This window comes from Aethalodelphis obliquidens, unplaced genomic scaffold (genome assembly GCF_003676395.1).
Source record: "Aethalodelphis obliquidens isolate GAN/ISIS:26980383/991018 unplaced genomic scaffold, ASM367639v1 scaffold4, whole genome shotgun sequence".
Classification (NCBI taxonomy): Eukaryota; Metazoa; Chordata; class Mammalia; order Artiodactyla; family Delphinidae; genus Aethalodelphis; species Aethalodelphis obliquidens.
In genome coordinates, this window is record NW_020837948.1 from 5,998,840 (window position 1) to 6,020,785 (window position 21,946).

The 21,946-nt window shown below is 39.0% G+C and overlaps 1 protein-coding gene across 5 annotated transcripts in view; it reads left to right on the plus strand.

Moving 5' to 3' along the window:
* The window catches only part of CDKL3 (cyclin dependent kinase like 3), an 82,589-nt gene that overhangs the window by 53,833 nt on the left and 6,810 nt on the right, over positions 1–21,946 (plus strand). Inside the window, exon 12 of one of the 5 annotated variants that reach the window (XM_027097498.1) lies at positions 3,130–3,652. The exons of the other annotated variants lie outside the window; for them this stretch is intronic. The gene's annotated coding sequence lies outside the window, so the exon portion shown is untranslated. Of the gene's footprint in view, positions 1–3,129; positions 3,653–21,946 lie in introns of those variants that run through there. 5 annotated transcript variants of the gene reach the window in all.

The following is a 21,946-nucleotide window of genomic DNA, read 5'->3' on the forward strand; positions in this document are numbered from 1 at the left end:
CCTGGTGATAAATCAACTATACTTCAATTTAAAAAAAAAAAAAGAATACCCTAGTGAAAGGAAGTGCAAGACTTATATACTGAAACCTATAGCAAAGAGACTAATGCTGAGCCCCTGGCATGGCATTATTTTTTGAGGAGACTAACTGGCTGCTTGGTGGCAAGTCAAATATATCAGGCTCTTTCCATCCTTGAAGAGCTAGGGTTTCATCCTCCCTGAGATAGATACCCATTCTGAATATGGCTATGCTTTCCTGCCTGCAGATTCTTGGTAGCCTGGAACTTACAGAAAACCTGATGCACAAGCATGGAAATACACACAGCGTAGCATCCAACCACTTCACATTGAAGGAGGTGTGGGTGTGGTCCCATAACCATCATAGAACACTGGATGCTTTATAAGGTGCAGTTGAAGTGACACCTCAGAGGCAATCTTATAAAAGGATGATATGCCACTCTTCAGGATGCAGAACATGTGTTAAATCAGAGGAATTTTGTAGAGTGCTGTATCCCTAGTAGGAATAATAGGGTGCTAGATCCCCATGGATTTGGGGACCAAGGCATGGAAGGAGGATTAGTTCCATTTAACATCACTCCTAATGACCTACTTTGGGATGTTGTACTTTCCATCCCTGGCAACCCAGGGTTTTGGCAGAATTGGAGTTCCTGGTCTCCAGAAGGGGCACACTCTTGCTAGGGGCCACAGCAAGAGTCCCATTGAACTAAAAATTTGAGTTGTCACCATGGAATTCTGGATTCCTTGTGCCCATGGCAAGCAAGAAGAGGAGTCACCATATTGGTAGGGGTAATTGGCCCTGAGCAGCAGGAGGTAGGATTACTGCTACACGAAGGGGGCAAGGTGGGATATGTGTTAAACCCAAGATATCCATTTGAGTACCCCGTGTTACTCCCTCATACTACTGTAACTGTGAATGGACTCATGTAGCAACTTCTGACTGAGGACGGTATGATTACCAAGGGTTCAGACTGCCCAGGAATGTAGGTTTGGGTCACGCTACCAGGTAAACCACCAAGACCTGCTAAAATGATGACTTGTAGGTGAGGAAAATGCAAAATGAATCGTGGAGGAGGATAAGTACCAGTTGCAGCCCTGAGATCAACTGCAGTGATGAGGGCAGTAATTTGTGTCATTGTTCTCCATCCTCTGAATTTCCTTTCAAGAAGGGTAACAGGAATCATGGAGGAATCTCTCTCCAAATTGTGAGAAGTAGATATATGTGGTGCAATGGGTGAATCTCTGGTGGCCACAAAAATGTACCTCTTAGATCTCTGACTGTGGAGAGCATAAGTGAGCCCCAGCTGCTGCACTCTGAAATCTGGCACCGCATTTGCACTAAAGCTACACTTCCCACATGTTAATCCCAGTTAATGACTGAGCTCATCAGGGATATAAGGCAGGCCTGTTCCTGAGAAATGCAGTTTTCCTGATGGGAGACTAAAGCTTGAGGATTCCACATCAACTTCCCAAACTTCCTTGGAGCTACAGTGCGGTGTAAATGTTTTCCACTCAGTCTTACTTTCATTCCTCTCCCCTTCACAAGGGTTAGACCTGCATTGCAATCTTACGACTCTCTTAGCTACCCCTGGCTCCCTTCCCATTTTTCCTTATAGGTGTTTACTTCCATAAATCTCTTTCATGTCAAATCCTCTTCTTGGCATCTGCTTCTTGGAGTAACCAGACTGACAAGGCATGCATAGAGGAAATTTATGAGGCCAGTCAAAGAATATCTGCCAGGGAGCTATAAGCTGAATACTTCCTAGAGATCACACCGAGCTAGGAGAAACTCAAGTTTCTGACAGCCAGTGTGGAACGATGTTGTTGAATAGCTGCATATTCAGTAGAGATCCCAGAAGAATCATACGTTAGCAGGATGAATAAAGGTCATAGAATAAAGGTCAATTTAGATCTTCTCTTAAAAGCAAGCTCTAACAGACGAGGCTGATCTGAAAGTAACTCGAATGATTGTCAAAACAAATTTCAACCTCTCTGAAGGAAAAAAACTACTAATACTCAACCATGTAATGATCATAACACCTCCCATTCAAACTAAAATTACTAGACTTGAAAACAACTCAAAAAAGTGACCCATAATGAAAATTAAAAATCAATCAATAGAAAGAGATAAAGTAATGATGATGGGGGACTTCCCTGGTGGTCCAGTGGTTAAGACTCCGTGCTTCCACCGCAGGGGGCACAGGTTCAATCCCTGGTTGGGAAACTAAGAACCTGCAAGCCATGTGGTGAGGCCAGGAAAAAAAAAAAGCTGATGGATTAGCAGACAAGGACTTGAGAACAGCTATTATAAAATGCTCAAATATTTAGAGGAAAACAGAAACATATTGAAGAAAGAAGTAGAATATTTTAAAAGATCCAAATGGAACTTCTAGAGCTAAAAAATACATTATATGGGGGGCTTCCCTGGTGGCGCAGTGGTTGAGAGTCCGCCTGCCGATGCAGGGGATACAGGTTCGTGCCCCGGTCCGGGAAGATCCCACATGCCGCGGAGCGGCTGGGCCCGTGAGCCATGGCCGCTGAGCCTGCACGTCCGGAGCCTGTGCTCCGCAACGGGAGAGGCCACAACAGTGAGAGGTCCGCGTACAGCAAAAAAGAAAAAAAAAAAAAAAAAATACATTATATGAAGTGAAATGAAAATTCACTGAATTGAGTCCAAAGCAAATTAGATACTGTAAAAGAAAATATCAGTGTCTTTAAGACATAGCAATAGAAACCATCCAAATTGAAGCATAGAGGAAGATGGAAATAAAATGAAACAAAACTGAAATAAAAGCAAAATGACTCTGGTACAATATTAATCATTGTAACATACATGTAATTGTGTTCCTAGAAAAATAGAGGAAAGGGCAGAAAAAATATTTGAAAAAGAATAACCGAAATGTTTTCAAATGCATTGAAAACTATAATTCCTCAGATCCAGGGAGGTAAATAAATCCCAAGCAGGATAAACACAAAATTTCAGCAAGGCACATAATAATCAAATTGCTAAAACTCAGGGTGTATTAAACACAGGTTTTATTATTATTCTGGTATGGTGAGGCCAACAGATCAGGAGAAAACTACCATTGAAAAGATTGTTGTTATACTCAACAGATCTCAAGAGAAGGAAGCACAACATGCCACAGAGGGCCACAAGGGGAAACATCAGCGTTGGTCAGGAGGCAGAGGGAATGAGGGGGAAACCTGGGAAAGAGCTTTTATTGTGGCTTCCACAGGGAAGAATGTGCTAAGCAGGTAAGCAATCTTAGGAATGGCTAGTTTGAATAATTTCAGCAGGCTCTGCGGGGTAGAGGCTGTCCTTAGTTGTCCTGTACCTGGCCCTGGGGTGATTAGGGCAGGGGAATAGTGGCCTGGAGTGTAAGAGCCTGATAAAAAAGTTAGTTGGCATATGGACACATATGGATTGACTGCATATGAAAGACATGTTTACAGGTGAGTTCTATTTCTAGGCATTGACTAGCCCTAGGAGGAGGCAGTCGCTCAAGGGTCAGCAAGACTTCAAGATGCCAAAGTATAGAAATACAGAAAATTAAAACATATGATCAATATGCAGGGATATGGAGAAAATGTAAAAGTGGAGGACATGCAGGCTTCAGTAGTTGTGGCACACAGGCTCAGTAGCTGTGGCTTGTGGGCCTAAGCGCAGGCTCAGTAGTTGTGGCATACGAGCTTAGTTGTTCCACAGCATGTGGGATCTTCCCAGACCAGGGCTCGAACCCGTGTCCCCTGCATTGGCAGATGGATTTTTAACCACTGCACCACCAGGGAAGTCCTATTTATTTATTTTTGCTGCTGCTGCTTGTGTCAATTTTGTAAGTTATGTTTTTCTAGGAGTTTGTCCATTTCATTTAAAATTTCAAATTTGTCAGCATAAAGCTGTTTATAATATCCCTTATAAAAGTCTGTAGGATTTGTAGTGAAGTCTCAGTTTTCGTTATCAATGTTGGTCATTTGTGGTTTCTCTCATTTTTTTCTTGATAAGTTTTGACAGCAATTTATCAGTTTCAGAGTCTTTTCAATGAAGTTGATCCACTCTATGTATGTTTGTTTTCTGTGTCTGCTTCTGTATTATTTTTTTCCTTCTCCTTTCTTCAGGTTAAATTTTATGTTCATTTTCTAATTTAAGTCATTGATTATCAGCCATTATTCTTTTTCTAATAAGCAATTTTAAAGTTATAAATTTACTTCCAAGCACAGCTTTAACTGTACTGAAAGTTTCTATATGTAGTATTTTCATTATTATTCAGTAAAAGATATTTTCTAATTTCCTTTGTGATATCTGCTTTGACCCATGAACTATGTAGAAATGTGCTTCTCAGTTTCCAAACATGTGAATATCTTTGAAGTTGGAATTTAGCTTAATTAGAGTGTGGTCAGAGAACACGCCGTATTATTTCGGCCCTTTGAAATGTAGTTACTTGTTTTATACACCAGCATATAGTAAATTTGGGTGCACTGTTCTATAGATGTCAATTAGGTCAAGAGCGTTAATTATAGTGCTTAAATCTTTATACCATTTCTGCTTCTTTGGCATGTGCCTATTCTAACAGCTATTGAGGGGTGTGTGTTAAAATCTCTGACTATGATTGTGGATTTGTCTATTTGTTCTTTTTGATTCTATCAATTTTTTATTTATATACATTTAAGGCTATGTTTTTAGGTGCATAAAATTTAGATTTGTTATATTTCCCTGGTAAAGTGTACCATATTTCATTATGAAATATATCTTATCTCTAGTAATGCTTCTTGCCATAAAGTCTTCATCTGTTATCAGTACAGCTACGCTAGCTTTTTTGTATGGTACATATTTTTATTTCCTTTTACTTTCAGTATTGCTGTATATTTCATATAAATAGTTTTTTTTTAAGCAGCATATGGTTGGTGCTGGCCATTTAAAATTTTTTTTTTTTGCGGTACGCGGGCCTCTCACTGTTGTGGCCTCTCCCGTTGCGGAGCACAGGCTCCGGACGCGCAGGCTCAGCGGCCATGGCTCACGGGCCCAGCCGCTCAGCGGCATGTGGGATCCTCCCGGACCGGGTCACGAACCTGTATCCCCTGCATCGGCAGGCGGACTCTCAACCACTGCGCCACCAGGGAAGCCCTGGAGTATCATTCTGATACATGCATAATGATCCCCCATGTACTCATCACCCAGATTTAACAATTATCAACTCATGGCCAATTCTGTTTCATCTATTCCGCCACTTATTTCCTCCCCTCTTGTATTAATTTGGAGCAAATCCTAGACATCAGTATAATTCTTTCCTAAATATTTCAATGTGTATATCTAAAAGCTAAGTCCTCTTTTTATAAAGACATAATTACATCTTTACAACAGTTATTAAGTTTTTTTTTTAATATATAAATTTATTTTATTTTTGGCTGTGTTTGGTCTTCATTGCTGCATGAGCTTTCTCTAGTTGTGGTGAGCAGGGGCAACTCTTCATTGTGGTGCACGGGCTTCTCATTGCAGTGGCTTCTCTTGTTGCAGAGCACGGGCTATAGGCACACGGGCTTCAGTAGTTGTGGCTCGTGGGCTCTAGAGCACAGGCTCAGTAGTTGTGGCGCGCGGGCTCAGTTGCTCTGCGGCATATGGGATCTTCCCGGACCAGGGATCAAACCCCCATCTGCTGCATTGGCAGACGGATTCCCAACCACTGTGCCACCAGGGAAGCCCCACAGGTTGTTTTAACAGAACAAGCAGCCTCCTCTCTCAAACATTTTACTTTCGTACTCACTGTAATCCCAGCTTCTCCTTAGTTCACCTGTCTTATATTCAGGCTCTCATCCATCATTTGGGCTACTGCAGTCTAGTATCCTCTGCCAGGTCCATGGTGCAGTCTTGAAAGTGCTGCTCTCATTGTTGGCATAGTGGTGCTTATGTGACAATTTGAATATTTTACTTTTTTGGGGGGTAAAAATGAAAATTATTTGCAGTGGAAAAATGAGATTGCTGATGCTAGTGATTAGTAGCCTCACTCCTCACACACACACAAAAAAGAAGCCTCACTCTCATGAATGTGATCGCATTAAGACAAAGATGAGCTCCTTAGGGGTGCTAAGAGGGTGCTAATTAATCTTAAGCCTCATCTGGACTCTTACATGCCAGATGTCACATGTCAGATGACGTATTCAGTTGTGAAGGAAAGGAAAAAAAGAAAGAATATCTGTAAGTGCTGGAAATATATTATTTGACACTGTGATTAAAATGTGAGACATAATTGGGGATTTTATAATGTTTTTAGCTTTCTGGGAATGAAGTGTCCTTAAAACATTTAAACAAAATGTATGTTTGACCATACACCTGACTTTTGAATATGTTTTCAGAAACACGAAACTGCATGTCGTTGAATAGGCTTCCTTTCCCACAGTTACCCACAGAGCTAGAACTCTGGAGATAGAGGGAGAAAACCAGCCTAGCTCTGCTCCTGGTCGTAGGACTCAGGCAGTCTAGGAAAAGGGGGAGGTGAGCTCTGCCTGGGACAAGAAGACACTCCTCTTTTTCTGGCAATCCAGAGCAATTACTTCATGAGATGTCATCGTGATGACATGTGCCCAGTTTAATGCCCCCAATATGCTGTCCAACTGCATTGTTTCCTGCTGTAGTAGGCGCTGTAGGAGTCATCTTCTGGTATTTGGGTGAGGCAGGGACCTGAGCGAGTCTCACTTCAAGTCATGTTGACACTGAGAACCTGGCACTGACATAAAGCATCATTTAGTACAAGGCAGAGGACTCTTTCTGCAGCTAAAACTCAATGGTAATCACTGACCTCATGGTCTTGACAATCTATAGGGTTAGAGGATGCAGCGTGGATATGCAGCCTTCACCATCTGTTCTGCTCTCGAATTACAAACACACCACGAACACACATCACAACTGCATCATCAGGAAAAGGAGGCTAAAAGTGCTTCTAGCCCTGTACCATATTTTAGGTCCAACACTTTGTGCATTTATTTTGGAAAAAGCTTTGGGTGCAGAGGAAGTCATAGTTTGATCATATCGTTTGAATCTGACAACATCACTGATAGAACTTTTCCCTTGATATTCCCCTAAACTCAGCTATGTTCAATTGTATTTCACTGTATTTGCTCTCAAGAGGTAAATTCTGCTTGGTAGTAGGGGAAATGGTCATGGTCCTTGGGTTAAAATCTAGCTTATACTTTGAGATTATTCTGTACAAGAGGACCTCAGGGAAACAGAGTATAACAGTAATGATAATGAGCCACAGCTTTATTCAACAATCATTGTATTTGAGTGAATTGCATTGAGTTACCAATGTCTGTTTACTAACTAGATTGTGAACAGTTGTATGGCAAAGAACCAAGTTTTCTTCATCCTTTCTTCCCTGTGGCACTTAGTACATGGCAGGGATTCAGTAAAGTAAAGCAGAGAAGATATGTATCTAAATAATATAATTATGTAAGGCAGAAAGTAGTTAGTGTGGAGAAAGAGGTATGAATGATCTATGGGATCCTAGAAGGAGAGATGAGACTGGGGGAACTAAAAATGCTTCAAGGGGTAGTGTTTCTTGACAGATAGATGGACCTTAATAGACTGAAATAAGGGCTATCATATATTGGATGTTTATTATGTGCTGGGCACTGTGCTAAGCATTTTGCTTGCATAATCCAACAGAATCCTCCAAGCAACTCTATGAGAAAAGCACTATCATTATCCCCATTTTAGAGATGAAGAAATTGTGGCTCAGGCAGATTAAGTGATTTTATCAAAGTCACACAGCTGGAAGGTGACAGAGTCAGGATTGGATCTAGTCTGACATGATGGGTATGCTCTTAAACACTGGACTATACTGTTCTTTTTTTTTTTTAATTAAAAAATTTTTTTAATTATTTATTTTTGGCTGCGACTGTTCCTTTTCCTAGGAAGTGAAATAAGTCTTTTAGGGTTTGGAAAAACATGGACCATGTTCTAAAAATATTTACTAGTTGATGTGGCTGGAGAATAGAATATGTGGAGATTGGAGAACAGTGGGAGATAAGGTTGTTCCAATAAGTCCGGGACACATCTCAGAGAACTTGGAATGCTATCCTAAGGAATCAGGGATTTTTGGAAGGTGATGGAAGTATTACATGCCTATTATTGAAGTGGCACGATTAGATATGTGCTTTAGGAAGACAACTCGATGTGAAGGAGCAGGATGAGAAGCAGAAAAACCAGTTAGGTGGCTCTTGTAGTAGTGGTACAGGAGTGAAAAGGCATGCAGAGCCCCAAGAATATGTGATGTCCTCTTGCAAGCCTAGTTGAGATTGTTTCATTTTAAGAAAAATAAGAACATGTTTAAAAATCTAGACTCAAAAAGAACATAGGGACTTCCCTGGTGGCACAGCGGTTAGGACTCGTGCTCCCAATGCAGGGGGCCAGGGTTCGACCCCTGGTCAGGCAACTAGATCCCACATGCATGCCGCAACCAAGAGTTCGCCTGCCACAACTAAGGAGCCCATGTGCCGCAACTAAAGGAGCCCATGAGCCACAATTAAGGAGCACGCCTGCTGTAACTAAGACCCAGCACAACCAAATAAATACATAAATAAAAATAAATAAATATTTTTTTAAAATAATAATAATAAAAAAGCCCTTAAAAAAAGAACATAATTTAGGAAATAATTTTTAGCTTTACAAAATGTGTTCCCTTTGAGAGCTTTTAAAATAGGATTTGGTTTACAGAATTTTTTGCATATCTTGGGGAACTATGTAAACCAACCTGTATATTTTTTTGAATTTCTGAATTTTATTTATTTTTTATATAGCAGGTTCTTATTAGTTATCTATTTTATACATATTAGTGTATACATGTCAATCCCAATCTCCCAGTTCATCACACCACCACCAACCACCCTGCGACTTTCCCCCCTTGGTGTCCATACATTTGTTTTATACCTCTGTGTCTCTATTTCTGCCCTGCAAACTGGTTCATCTGTACCATTTTTCTAGATTCCACATATATGCGTTAATATATGGTACTTTTTTAAATTTATTTTTTTATACAGCAAGTCCTTTTTAGTTATCCATTTTATACATATTATTATACTACATTTGTTTTTCTCTTTCTGACTTACTTCACTCTGTATGACAGTCTCTAGATCCATCCACGTCTCTACAAATGACCCAGTTTCGTTCCCTTTTATGGCTCAGTAATATTCCATTATATATATGTACCACATCTTCTTTATCCATTTGTCTGTTGATGGGCATTTAGGTTGCTTCCATGACCTGGCTATTGTAAATAGTGCTTCAATGAACATTGGGGTGCATGTGTTTTTTTGAATTATGGTTTTCTCAGGGTATATGCCCAGTAGTGGGATTGCTGGGTCATAAGGTAATTCTATTTTTAGTTTTTTAAGGAACCTCCATACTGATCTCCATAGTGGCTGTATCAATTTACATTCCCACAAACAGTGCAAGAGGGTTCCCTTTTCTCCACACCCTCTCGAGTATTTCTTGTTTGTAGATTTCCTGATGATGCCCGTTCTAACTGATGTGAGGTGATACCTCACTGTAGTTTTGATTTGCATTTCTCTAATAATTAGTGACGTTGAGTAGCTTTTCATGTGCTTCTTTGCAATCTGTATATCTTCTTTGGAGAAATGTCTATTTAGGTGTTCTGCCCATTTTTTGATTGGGTTGTTTGTTTTTTAATATTGAGCTGCATGAGCTATTTATATATTTTGGAGACTAATCCTTTGTCCATTGATTCATTTGCAAATATTTTCTCCCATTCTGAGGGTTGTCTTTTCGTCTTGTTTGTAGTTTCCTTTGCTTTGCAAAAGCTTTTAAGTTTCATTAGATTCCCATTTGTTTATTTTTGTTTTTATTTCCATTACTCTAGGAGGTGGATCAAAAAAGATCTTGCTGTGATTTATGTCAAGAGTGTTCTTCCTATGTTTTCCTCTAAGAGTTTTATAGTGTCTGGTGTTATGTTTAGGTCTTTAATCCATTTTGAGTTTATTTTTGTGTATGGTGTTAGGGAGTGTTCTTATATCAATCTTTTACATGTAGCTGTCCAGTTTTCCCAGCACCACTTATTGAAGAGACCATCTTTTCTCCATTGTATATCCTTGCCTCCTTTGTCATAGATTAGTTGACCATAGGTGCATGGGTTTATTTCTGGGCTTTCTATCCTATTCCATTGATCTATATTTCTGTTTTTGTGCCAGTACCATATTGTCTTGATTACTGTAGCTTTGTCTTATAGTCTGAAGTCAGGGAGTCTGATTCCTCCAGCTCCATTTTTTTCCCTCAAGATTGCTTTGGCTATTCGGGGTCTTTTGTGTCTGCTTACAAATTTTAAGATTTTTTGTTCTAGTTCTGTAAAAAATGTCACTGGTAATTTGATAGGGATTGCACTGAATCTGTAGATTGCTTTGGTAGTATAGTTATTATCACAATATTGATTCTTCCAATCCAAGAACATGGTATATCTCTCCGTCTGTTTGTGTCATCTTTGATTTCTTTCATCAGCGTCTTATAGTTTTCTGAGTACAGGTCTTTTACCTCCTTAAGTAGGTTTATTCTCAGGTATTTTATTCTTTTTATTGCAATGATGGATGCAATAAAATTTCTCTTAATTTCTCTTTCTGATCTTTTGTTGTTAGTGTATAGGAATGCAAGAGATTTCTGTGCATTAATTTTGTATTCTGCAACTTTACCAAATTCACTGATCAGCTCTAGTAGTTTTCTGGTGGCATCTTTAGGGTTCTCTATGTATAGTATCATGTCATCTGCAAACAGTGACAGTTTTACTTCTTCTTTTCCAATTTGTATTCCTTTTATTTATTTTCCTTCTCTGATTCCCATGGCTGGGACTTGCAAAACTATGTTGAATGATAGTGGCGAGAGTGGACATCCTTGTCTTGTTCCTGATCTTAGAGGAAATGCTTTCAGTTTTTCACCATTGAGAATGATGTTTGCTGTGGGTTTGTCATATATGGCCTTTATTATGTTGAGGTAGGTTCCCTCTTTGCCCACTTTCTAGAGAGTTTTTATCATAAATGGGTGTTGAATTTTGTCAAAAGCTTTTTCCACATCTATTGAGATGATCATATGGTTTTTATTCTTCAGTTTGTTAATATGGTGTATCACATTGATTTGCATATATTGAAGAATCCCTGCATCCCTGGGATAAATTCCACTTGATCATGTTGTTTGGTCCTTTTAATGTATTGTTGGATTCTCTTTGCTAGTATTTTGTTGAAGATTTTTGCATCTATTTTCATCGGTGATATTGGTCTGTCATTTCCTTTTTTGTAGTGTCTTTGGTTTTGGTATCAGGGTGATGGTGACCTCATAGAATGAGTTTGAGAGTGTTCCTTCCTCTGCAATTTTTTGGAAGAGTTTGAGAAGGATGGGTGTTAGCTCTTCTCTAAATGTTTGATAGAATTCACCTGTGGAGCCATCTGGTCCTGGACTTTTGTTTGTTGGAAGATTTTTTTTTTTTCATTTTAACATCTTTATTGGAGTATAATTGCTTTACAATGTATGTTAGTTTCAGCTTCACAACAAAATGAATCAGTTATATATATACATATGTTCCCATATCTCTTCCCGCTGGCGTCTCCCTCCCTCCCCCCCTCCCTATCCCACCCCTCCAGGCAGTCACAAAGCACCGAGCTAATCTCCCTGTGCTATGCGGCTGCTTTGTTGGAAGATTTTAATCACAGTTTCAATTTCATTACTTGTGATTGGTCTGTTCATATTTTCTATTTCTTCCTGGTTCAGTCTTGGAAGGTTACTCCTTTCTAAGAATTTGTCCATTTCTTCCAGGTTGTCCATTTCATTGGCATAGTGTTGCTTGTAGTAGTCTCTTAGGATGCTTTGTATTTCTGTGGTGTCTGTTGTAACTTCTCCTTTTTCACTTATAATTTTATTGATTTGAGTCCTCTCTCTTTTTTTCTTGTTATTTCTGGCTAAAGGTTTATCAATTTTGTTTATCTTCTCAAAGAACCAGCTTTTAGTTTTATTGATCTTTGCTATTGTTTTCTTTGTTTCTATTTCATTTATTTCTGCTCTGATCTTTATGAGTTCTTTCCTTCTACTAACTTTGGGTTTTGTTTGCTCTTCTTTATCTAGTTCCTTTAGGCCTAAAGTTAGATTGTTTATTTGAGAATTTTCTTGTTTCTTTCTCTTTTTTTAACATCTTTATTGGAGTATAATTACTTTACAATGGTGTGTTAGTTTCTGCTTTATAACAAAGTGAATCAGCTATACATATACATATATTCCCATATCTCCTCCCTCTTGCATCTCCCTCCCATCCTCCCTATCCCACCCATCTAGGTGGTCTCAGAGCACGGGTTGATCTCCCTGTGCTGTGTGGCTGCTTCCCACTAGCTATCTATTTTACATTTGGTAGTGTATATATGTCCATGGCACTCTCTCACTTCGTCCCAGCTTACCCTTCCCCCTCCCCATGTACTCAAGCCCATTCTCTAGTCTGTGTCTTTATTCCTGTCCTGCCCCTAGGTTCTTCAGAACCTTTTTTTTTTTTAGATTCCGTATATATATGTTTTAGCATACAATATTTGTTTTTCTCTTTCTGACTTAACTTCACTCTGTATGACAGACTCTAGGTCCATCCACCTCACTACAAATAACTCAATTTCATTTCCTTTTATGGCTGAGTAATATTCCATTGTATACACGTGCCACATCTTCTTTATCCATTCTTCTGTTGATGGACACTTAGGTTACTTTCATTTCCTGGCTATTGTAAATAGAGCTGCAATGAACTTTGTGCTACATGACTCTTTTTGAATTATGGTTTTCTCAGGGTATATGCCCAGTAGTGGGATTGCTGGGTCGTATGGTAGTTCTATTTTTAGTTTTTTAAGGAACCTCCATACTGTTCTCCATAGTGGCTGTATCAATTTACATTCCCACGAACAGTGCAAGAGGGTTCACTTTTCTCCACACCCTCTCCAGCATTTACTGTTTGTAGATTTTTTTGATGATGGCCATTCTGACTGGTGTGAGGTGATACCTCACTGTAGTTTTGATTTGCATTTCTCTAATGATTAGTGATATTGAGCATCCTTTCATGTGTTTGTTGGCAAACTGTATATTTTCTTTGGAGAAATGTCTATTTAGGTCTTCTGCCCATTTTTGGATTGGATGGTTTGTTTTTTTGATATTGAGCTGCATGAGAGCTGCTTGTAAATTTTGGAGATTAATCCTTTGTCTGTTGCTTCATCCATTCTGAGGGTTGTCTTTTCGTCTTGTTTATGGTTTCCTTTGCTGTGCAAAAGCTTTGAAGTTTCATTAGGTCCCATTTGTTTATTTTTGTTTTTATTTCCATTTCTCTAGGAGGTGGGTCAAAAAGGATCTTGCTGTGATTTATGTCATAGTATGTTCTGCCTATGTTTTCCTCTAAGAGTTTGATAGTTTCTAGCCTTACATTTAGGTCTTTAATCCATTTTGAGCTTATTTTTGTGTATGGTGTTAGGGAGTGTTCTAATCTCATACTTTTACATGTACCTGTCCAGTTTTCCCAGCACCACTTATTGAAGAGGCTGTCTTTCTCCACTGTATATTCTTGTCTGCTTTATCAAAGGTAAGGTGACCATATGTGCGTGGGTTTATCTCTGGGCTTTCTGTCCTGTTCCATTGATCTATATTTCTGTTTTTGTGCCAATACCATAGTGTCTTGATTAATGTAGCTTTGTAATATAGTCTGAAGTCAGGGAGCCTGCTCCTCCAGCTCTGTTTTTCTTTCTCAAGATTGCTTTGGCTATTCGGGGTTTTTTGTGTTTCCATACAAATTGTGAAATTTTTTGTTCTAGTTCTTTGAAAAATGCCATTGGTAGTTTGATAAGGATTGCACTGAATCTGTAGATTGCTTTAGGTAGTATAGTCATTTTCACAATATTTATTCTTCCAATCCAAGAACATGGTATATCTCTCCATCTGTTGGTATCATCTTTTATTTCTTTCATCAGTGTCTTATAGTTTTCTGCATACAGGTCTTTTGTCTCCTTAGGTAGGTTTATTCCTAGGTATTTTATTCTTTTTGTTGCAATGGTAAATGGGAGTGTTTCCTTAATTTCTCTTTCAGATATTTCATCATTATTGTATAGGAATGCAAGAGATTTCTGTGCATTAATTTTGTATCCTGCTTCTTTACCAAATTGATTGAATAGCTCAAGTTGTCTTCTGGTCGAGTCTTTAGGATTCTCTATGTAAAGTATCATGTCATCTGCAAACAGTGACAGCTTTACTTCTTCTTTTCCGATTTGTATTCCTTTCATTTCTTTTTCTTCTCTGATTGTTGTGGGTAAAACTTCCAAAACTGTGTTGAATAATAGTGGTGACAGTGGACAACCTTGTCTTGTTCCTGATCTTAGAGGAAATGGTTTCAGTTTTTCACCATTGAGAACGATGCTGGCTGTGGGTTTGTCATATATGGCCTTTATTATGTTGAGGTAAGTTCCCTCTATGCCTACTTTCTGGAGGGTTTTTATCATAAATGGGTGTTGAATTTTGTCAAAAGCTTTTTCTGCATCTGTTGAGATGATCATATGGTTTTTCTCCTTCAGTTTGTTAATATGGTGTATCACATTGATTGATTTGCATATATTGAAGAATCCTTGCATTCCTGGGATAAACCCCACTTATCATGGTGTATGATCCTTTTAATGTGCTGTTGGAGTCTGTTTGCTAGTATTTGGCTGAGGATTTTTCCATCTGTGTTCATCAGTGATATTGGTCTGTAGTGTTCTCTCTTTGTGACATCTTTGTCTGGGTTTTGTATCAGGGTGATGTTAGCCTTGTAGAATGAGTTTGGGAGTGTTCCTCCCTCTGCTATATTTTGGAAGAGTTTGAGAAGGATAGGTGTTAGCTCTTCTCTAAATGTTTAATAGAATTCACCTGTGAAGCCATCTGGTCCTGGGCTTTTGTTTGTTTCGAAGATTTTTAATCACAGTCTGAATTTCAGTGCTTGTGATTGGTCTGTTTAAATTTTCTATTTCTCCCTGGTTCAGTCTCTTAAGGTTGTGCTTTTCTAAGAATTTGTCCATTTCTTCCACGTTGTCTATTTTATTGGCATATAGTTGCTTGTAGTAATCTCTAATGAGATTTTATTTTATTTTTATTTCTGCAGTGTCAGTTGTTACTCCTCCTTTTTCATTTCTAATTCTATTGATTTGAGTCTTCTCCCTGTTTTTCTGATGAGTCTGGCTAATGGTTTATCCATTTTGTTTATCTTCTCAACGAGCCAGCTTTTAGTTTTGTTGATCTTTGCTATTGTTTCCTTCATTTCTTTTTCATTTATTTCTGATCTGATCTTTCTGATTTCTTTCCTTCTGCTAACTTTGGGGGGGTTTTGTTCTTTCTCTAATTGTTTTAGGTGTAAGTTTAGGTTGTTTATTTGAGATGCTTCTTGTTTCTTCAGGTAAGCTTGTATTGCTATAAACTTCCCTCTTAGAACTGCTTTTCCTGCATCCCATAGGTTTTGGATTGTTGTGTTTTCATTCTAATTTGTCTCTAGGTATTTTCTGATTTCCTCTTTGATTCCTTCAGTGATCTCTTAGTTATTTAGGAATGTATTGTTTAGCCTCCATGTGTTTGTTTTTTTTACGTTTTTTTCCCTGTAATTGATTTCTAATCTCATAGTGTTGTGGTCAGAAAAGATGCTTGATATGATTTCAGTCTTCTTAATATACTGAGGCTTGATTTGTGACCCAAGATTTGATCTATCCTGGAGAATGTTCCATGTGCACTTGAGGAGACAGTGTAATCTTCTGTTTTTGGATGGAATTTCCTATAAATATCAATTAAATCTATCTGGTCTATTATGTCATTTAAAGCTTGTGTTTCCTTATTAATTTTCTGTCTGGAGGATCTGTCCATTGGTGTAAGTGAGGTGTTAAAGTCCCCCACTATTATTGTGTTACTGTCGATTTCCTCTTGTACAGCTGTTAGCACTTGCTTTATGTATTGAGGTGCTCTTATGTTGGGTGCATATATATTTATAATTTTTATATCCTCTTCTTGGATTGATTCCTTGATCATCATGTAGTGTCCTTCCTTGTCTCTTGTAACATTCTTTATCTTAAAGTCTATTTTATCTGATATGAGTATTGCTACTCCAGCTTTCTTTTGATTTCCATTTGCATGGAATATCTTTCTCCATCCCCTCACTTTCAGTCTGTATGTGTCCCTAGGTCTGAAGCGGGTCTCTTGTAGACAGCATATATATGGGTCTTGTTTTTGTATCCATTCAGCGAGCCTGTGTCTTTTGGTTGGAGCATTTAATCCATTAACGTTTAAGTTAATTATCGATATGTATGTTCCTGTTACTATTTTCTTAATTGTTATGGGTTTGTTTTTGTAGGTCCTTTTCTTCTCTTGCATTTCCCACTTAGAGAAGTTCCTTTAGCATTTGTTGTAGAGCTGGTTTGGTGGTGCTGAATTCTCTTAGCTTTTGCTTCTCTGTAAAGCTTTTGATTTCTCCGTCAAATCTGAATGAGATCCTTGCCAGGTAGAGTAATCTTTGTTGTAGGTTTTTCCTTTTCATCACTTAAAATATATTGTGCCACTCCCTTCTGGCCTGTAGAGTTTCTGCTGAGAAATCAGTTGTTAATCTTATGGGAGTTCCCTTATATGTTATTTGTTGTTTTTCCCTTGTTGCTTTCAATAAATTTTCTTTGTCTTTAATTTTTGTCAATTTGGTTACTATGTATCTCGGCATTTATACTGTTGGGACTCTCTGTGCTTCCTGGACTTGGGTGGCTATTTCCTTTCCCATGTTAGGGAAGGTTTTGACTATAATCTCTTCTAATATTTTCTTGGGTTCTCACTCTCTCTTCTCCTTCTGGGACCCCTATAATGTGAATGTTGTTACATTTAATGTCGTCCCAGAGGTCTCTTAGGCTGTCTTCATTTCTTTTCATTCTTTTCTCTTTATTCTGTTCTGCGGCAGTGAATTCCACCATTCTGTCTGCCAGGTCACTTATCCGTTCTTCTGCCTCAGTTATTCTGCTATTGATTCCTTCTAGTGTATCTTTCATTTCAGTTATTGTATTGTTCAGCTCTGTTTGTTTGTTCTTTAATTCTTCTAGGTGTTCTTTAATTCTTCTAGGTCTTTGTTAAACATTTCTTGCATCTTCTCGATCTTTGCCTCCATTCTTTTTCTGAGGTCCTGGATCATCTTCACTATCATTATTCTGAAGTCTTTTTCTTGAAGGTTGCCTATCTCCACTTCATTTAGTTGTTTTTCTGGAGTTCTATCTTGTTCCTTCATCTGGTACAAAGTCCTCTGCCTTCTCATTTTGTCTATCTTTCTGTGAATGTGTAAACCACCCTGTATTAATGTAACATTCTTAAAGGAACATTTGTGAATCAGTCATTACAAAGGAATATAGGGAATATGTATATATCTCTTAAAACAAACCCCCCTTTTTTACAGGACTCTGCTTTCTCTTCTAACCCTTATGAATGCCACTAAATGTTATTATATCTCCAATAAATTCCTGAAATATTTCCAAAGAAATAGAAACCAGTAGAATTAGGCATTGGAAAACTCTCTGACTGTTGCTTCTGGGCTGTGCTCTGGATCTACAAGTAATTCTGTGGCTTAAGATGCTTGCTCACATTCCTGAGCTGTATGTGTAGTTCTGAGGCAATGTGTGACACAGTGACATGGGCTAATTACACAGTCTCAACTTGTCCAAAGGGAATCACGCATGAGAAGGCAGGCTCTCTCATCTTCCTTTCAGGAGGATTTCATCCCATGATTCCCCACCCAGAAGTGCAGAGTAAACAAATAACAACAATTAGGTTGACTGTGAGACCTCATAACCCACTTTCTGGGTCTTATCAGCAAATCTAGAAGCATGTCCTATTTAACCACAGAGCCTGTGGCAATGACCATTTCACATCTCTATGGCTATGGGGATATTTCACCTCTCTGCACTGGTCAACATTTTTTACTTGCTCCCTAAAAGATAATCACCTGTATAGTATGGAATTATTAATTTCAAATGTGGGAACAATTATGTTAAAATGAGTTTTTGTCTTTTAGAGATACATAATGAATATTTATTGATGAAACTGTACGATGACTAGAATTTGCTTCAAAATGGCACAGGATGGGGGAAGTCAGTGGGGGGTTGTAGATAAAATAATAATGGCCATGAGTTGATGATTGTCGAAGCTGGATACTGGGTGCATGGGGAATCATACTATTCACTATATGTTAGTGAATAATTATTAGCTTTATAAAAGGTCTACTTTTTATATGTTTTAAATTATACATAACTTTAAAATGAGCACTCTTTATGTAGAGGGCAGAATTAGCAATGTTTAGATTTTGGGTTGAGTATTGTAGTGAAAAAGGAGAAATGCTGATGAATTGGTTCTAGAAAAATGTGCAAGTCCAGTAATTTCTCTTTGTAATGCATTATACACTATTCTGTCCATCACCTGACTCCAAGGCTACACTAACTCTGTAGAGCTATGATTAATGTCCTATGCATTTGCCTGCCTTTTATCTGTATTCCTAGAGTTTTTTCACCTTTGCCTTCTCTCTTGCATTAGGTAAGTAATCTCATCATGTCAGGACATTCCATGTAATCAGCCCTTCACTCCATAGCACTGAGTACTCTGACTTTCCAAGAATGATAAAATTTAAAAGTATAAAATAGGAGATCAAACAGTGTAAGCCAATATTTTTCAAAAGACTTGCAAAAAGATGGTGATTATCTAAATGTTGGTTTATGTGTCAGAAACAGCTGAGTTCACTTAGTCACCAACAGTGATTCTCTTTGAAACTAAGGGGAATACATTATACTTTTTCTTCCTGTAAAACAGAAATAATCTAGTCTCAGAATGGGAAAGGGAGAGGAGGGGAAAAGGAGGGAAACAGGGGTGAGAATGGCAGCAATTTTCTCCAGTCATCCAGTGGTTGTTCCAAAATTCATTCCTAAGTGGAAGGGACAATGGACCTGTCCCCAGGTGGCCGTGCCCACAACCCTGGGTCTTGTTTCTTATTGGTATATCTCCAACATAGCTTTAACTCTTCTGAGTAGGTGAAATTGCTTCCAGAAATCTTCTGTAGCAACTGCAGCCTCTTTTCCTCTTTTAGCATAGAGTTCTAGAAAATTTTACTGCTGTGAAAGGCCATAGCATTATTTTTAAGGTTATCCAAAGACCCTGAATGTGCAGGGTCTTGCGCCAGGTATATACAGCACGGCTGATACCAGAAGCCGGGTCTCAGTTCTACCAGCCAACTTCCCACCTCCACCTAGGTCCTAGAGATCTACCTTGGAGGTTTGTTTTGAAAATTTTAGTCTGATAGGATTCAAGGGATAGATTGAGTGCCCCATTTAAGAGCTATAATCTCTAGTTCTGGCTTTCAAAAGGAAGTTTGAGGAGGGTGACTTTCCTCTTAAGCAATGTGCTAAGATAACGGAGTGAGCTGCTGTGGGGAAGTGGTGATGTTGTCAGCCCTTTCTGGCTTCCACACTGAAACTGCTACTCTTGGTTAGGAAGTAAAGGAGGAAGTGAAGCAGATTCATCATTGCTTAAGGAGCCTGGTATGTGCAGCTAGGATTTCCTAGCTGTTGGCTGAAGCAACAGGGGGAAACTTTTTCATACACTTGCTGGGCCCCAGCTGAGAAGGGCTGAGGAGCCGCTGGCTCTTAGGATGGACCTGCTCATATGTGTTCTCCAAGGAACTCATTAGGAACTGCTGTGATCTCATTTTTTCTGTGTATGACATTGTTCAATACCTCCAGGAAGTTTTCTTTAGGAGAAACCTTCTATAGCAGCTCTACATGGATAATTGGTAAATATGGCTGTGATACAACAGGAAAGCTTCGATTATTTGAAAGTTTCTTCCACTAAATGGACATTAACTTTTAAGATTCCCCTTCCCTTGGCCCTGTAAAAGTGGTTAAGAAAATGAATAGTGACTAGGCCCATGCTCCAGGGGTTCCAGAGAGCAGACAGAGCAGGTAGTCTGAGCTCTTGGACTCCTAGCCAGGCTCTCAGCCCTCCTTTATCCTCTAGGAATAGGTTCTTGGTCAGTTGTTAAGAATGAAAAATCCAGCTTGCTAGAGTATCTAGCCACTCTGCAGAAGTGTTAACAGATCTGAAAGGCACCTTGGCCTTCCCCTGCTTGCAGACAGGCATGCCTCGAGTCTAGACTAGGCAAGGTCTCCTGCTCTTTCTGTTCCTTGAAGGACTCTGGAATGAGATGACATTTCCATCTTCCTGCCCATGGCCTAGTCCAGCCTGTGTTTCCTCTTTTGTGAAATACTTCATCAGGAGCCAAATTAAATCTCCCTTGCCTTAATTTGAGCCCATTTCTTCTTTTTTAAAAAAATTAATTAATTTATTTGTTTATTTTTTGGCTGCATTGGGTCTTTGTTGCTGTGCGCGGGCTTTCTCTAGTTGCGGTGAGTGGGGGCTACTCTTCGATGCGGTGTATGGGCTTCTCATTGTGGTGGTTTCTCTTGTTATGGAGCACGGGCTCTAGGCACGTGGGCTTCAGTAGTTGTGGCTCTCGGGCTCTAGAGCACAGGCTCAGTAGTTGTGGCGCGTGAGCTTATTTGCTCTGTGGTATGTGGGATCCTCCCGGACCAGGGCTCAAACCTGTGTCCCCTGCAATGGCAGGCAGATTCTTAACCACTGTGCTACCAGGGAAGTCCCCGGCCCATTTCTTCTTGATTAGTCATCTGAGATGACACAATAACTTCTTTTTTAAAAAAAGTTTATTTTATTGAAGTATAGTTGACTTACAGTGTTGTGTAGTTTCTGCTGTATAGCAAAGTGATTCAGTTATACACATGTATATATTTTCATATTCTTTTCCATTATGATTTATCACAGGATATTGAATATAGTTCCCTGTGCTACACAGTAGGACCTTGTTGTTTATCCATTCTATATATAATAATTTGCATCTGCTAATTCCAAACTCCCAAGTCATTCCTCCCCTACCCGCCTCCCCCTTGCCAACCACAAATCTGTTCTCTATGTCTGTGAGTCTGTTTCTGTTCCATGGAAGTTAATTTATGTCATATTTTAGATTCCACATATAAGTGATATCATATATGTATAATATCTGTCTTTCTCTTTCTGACTTCATTTAGTATGATACTCTCTAGGTCCATCGATGTTGCTGCAAATGGCATTGTTTCATTCTTTTTTGTGGCTGAGTAGTATTCCATTGTTTATATGTACCACATCTTTATCTATTCATCTGTCGATGGACATTTAGGTTGCTACCATGTCTTGGCTATTGTGAATAGTGCTGCTATGAACATAGGGATGCATGTATCTTTCCAAATTATAGTTTTGTCTGGATATATGTCCAGGAGTAGGATTGCTGGATCATATGGCAACTCTATTTTTAGTTTTTTGAGGAACCTCCATACAGTTTTCCATAGTGGCTGGACCAATTTACATTCCCACCAACAGTGTAGGAGGATTCCCTTTTCTCTATGCCCTCTTCAGCAATTGTTATTTGTAGACTTTTTAATGATGGCCATTCTGACCTATGTGAGGTGGTACCTTGTTGTAGTTTTGACTTGCATTTTTCTAATAATTAGTGATGATGAGCATCTTTTCATGTGTCTATTGGCCATCTGTGTGTCTTCCTTGGAAAAATGTCTATTTAGGTCTTCTGCCCAGTTTTTGATTGGCTTTTCTTTCCTAATTAATTAATTAATTAATTTTTGGCTGTGTTGGGTCTTCGTTGCTGTGCATGGGCTTTCTCTAGTTGTGGCGAGCGGGGGCTACTCTTTGATACGGCGTGTGGGCTTCTCATTGTGGTGGCTTCTCTTGTTGCAGAGCACAGGCTCTAAGCATGCGGGCATCAGTAGTTGTGGCTCACAGGCTCTAGAGCGCAGGCTCAGTAATTGTGGCGCATGGGCTTAGTTGCTCTGCAGCATG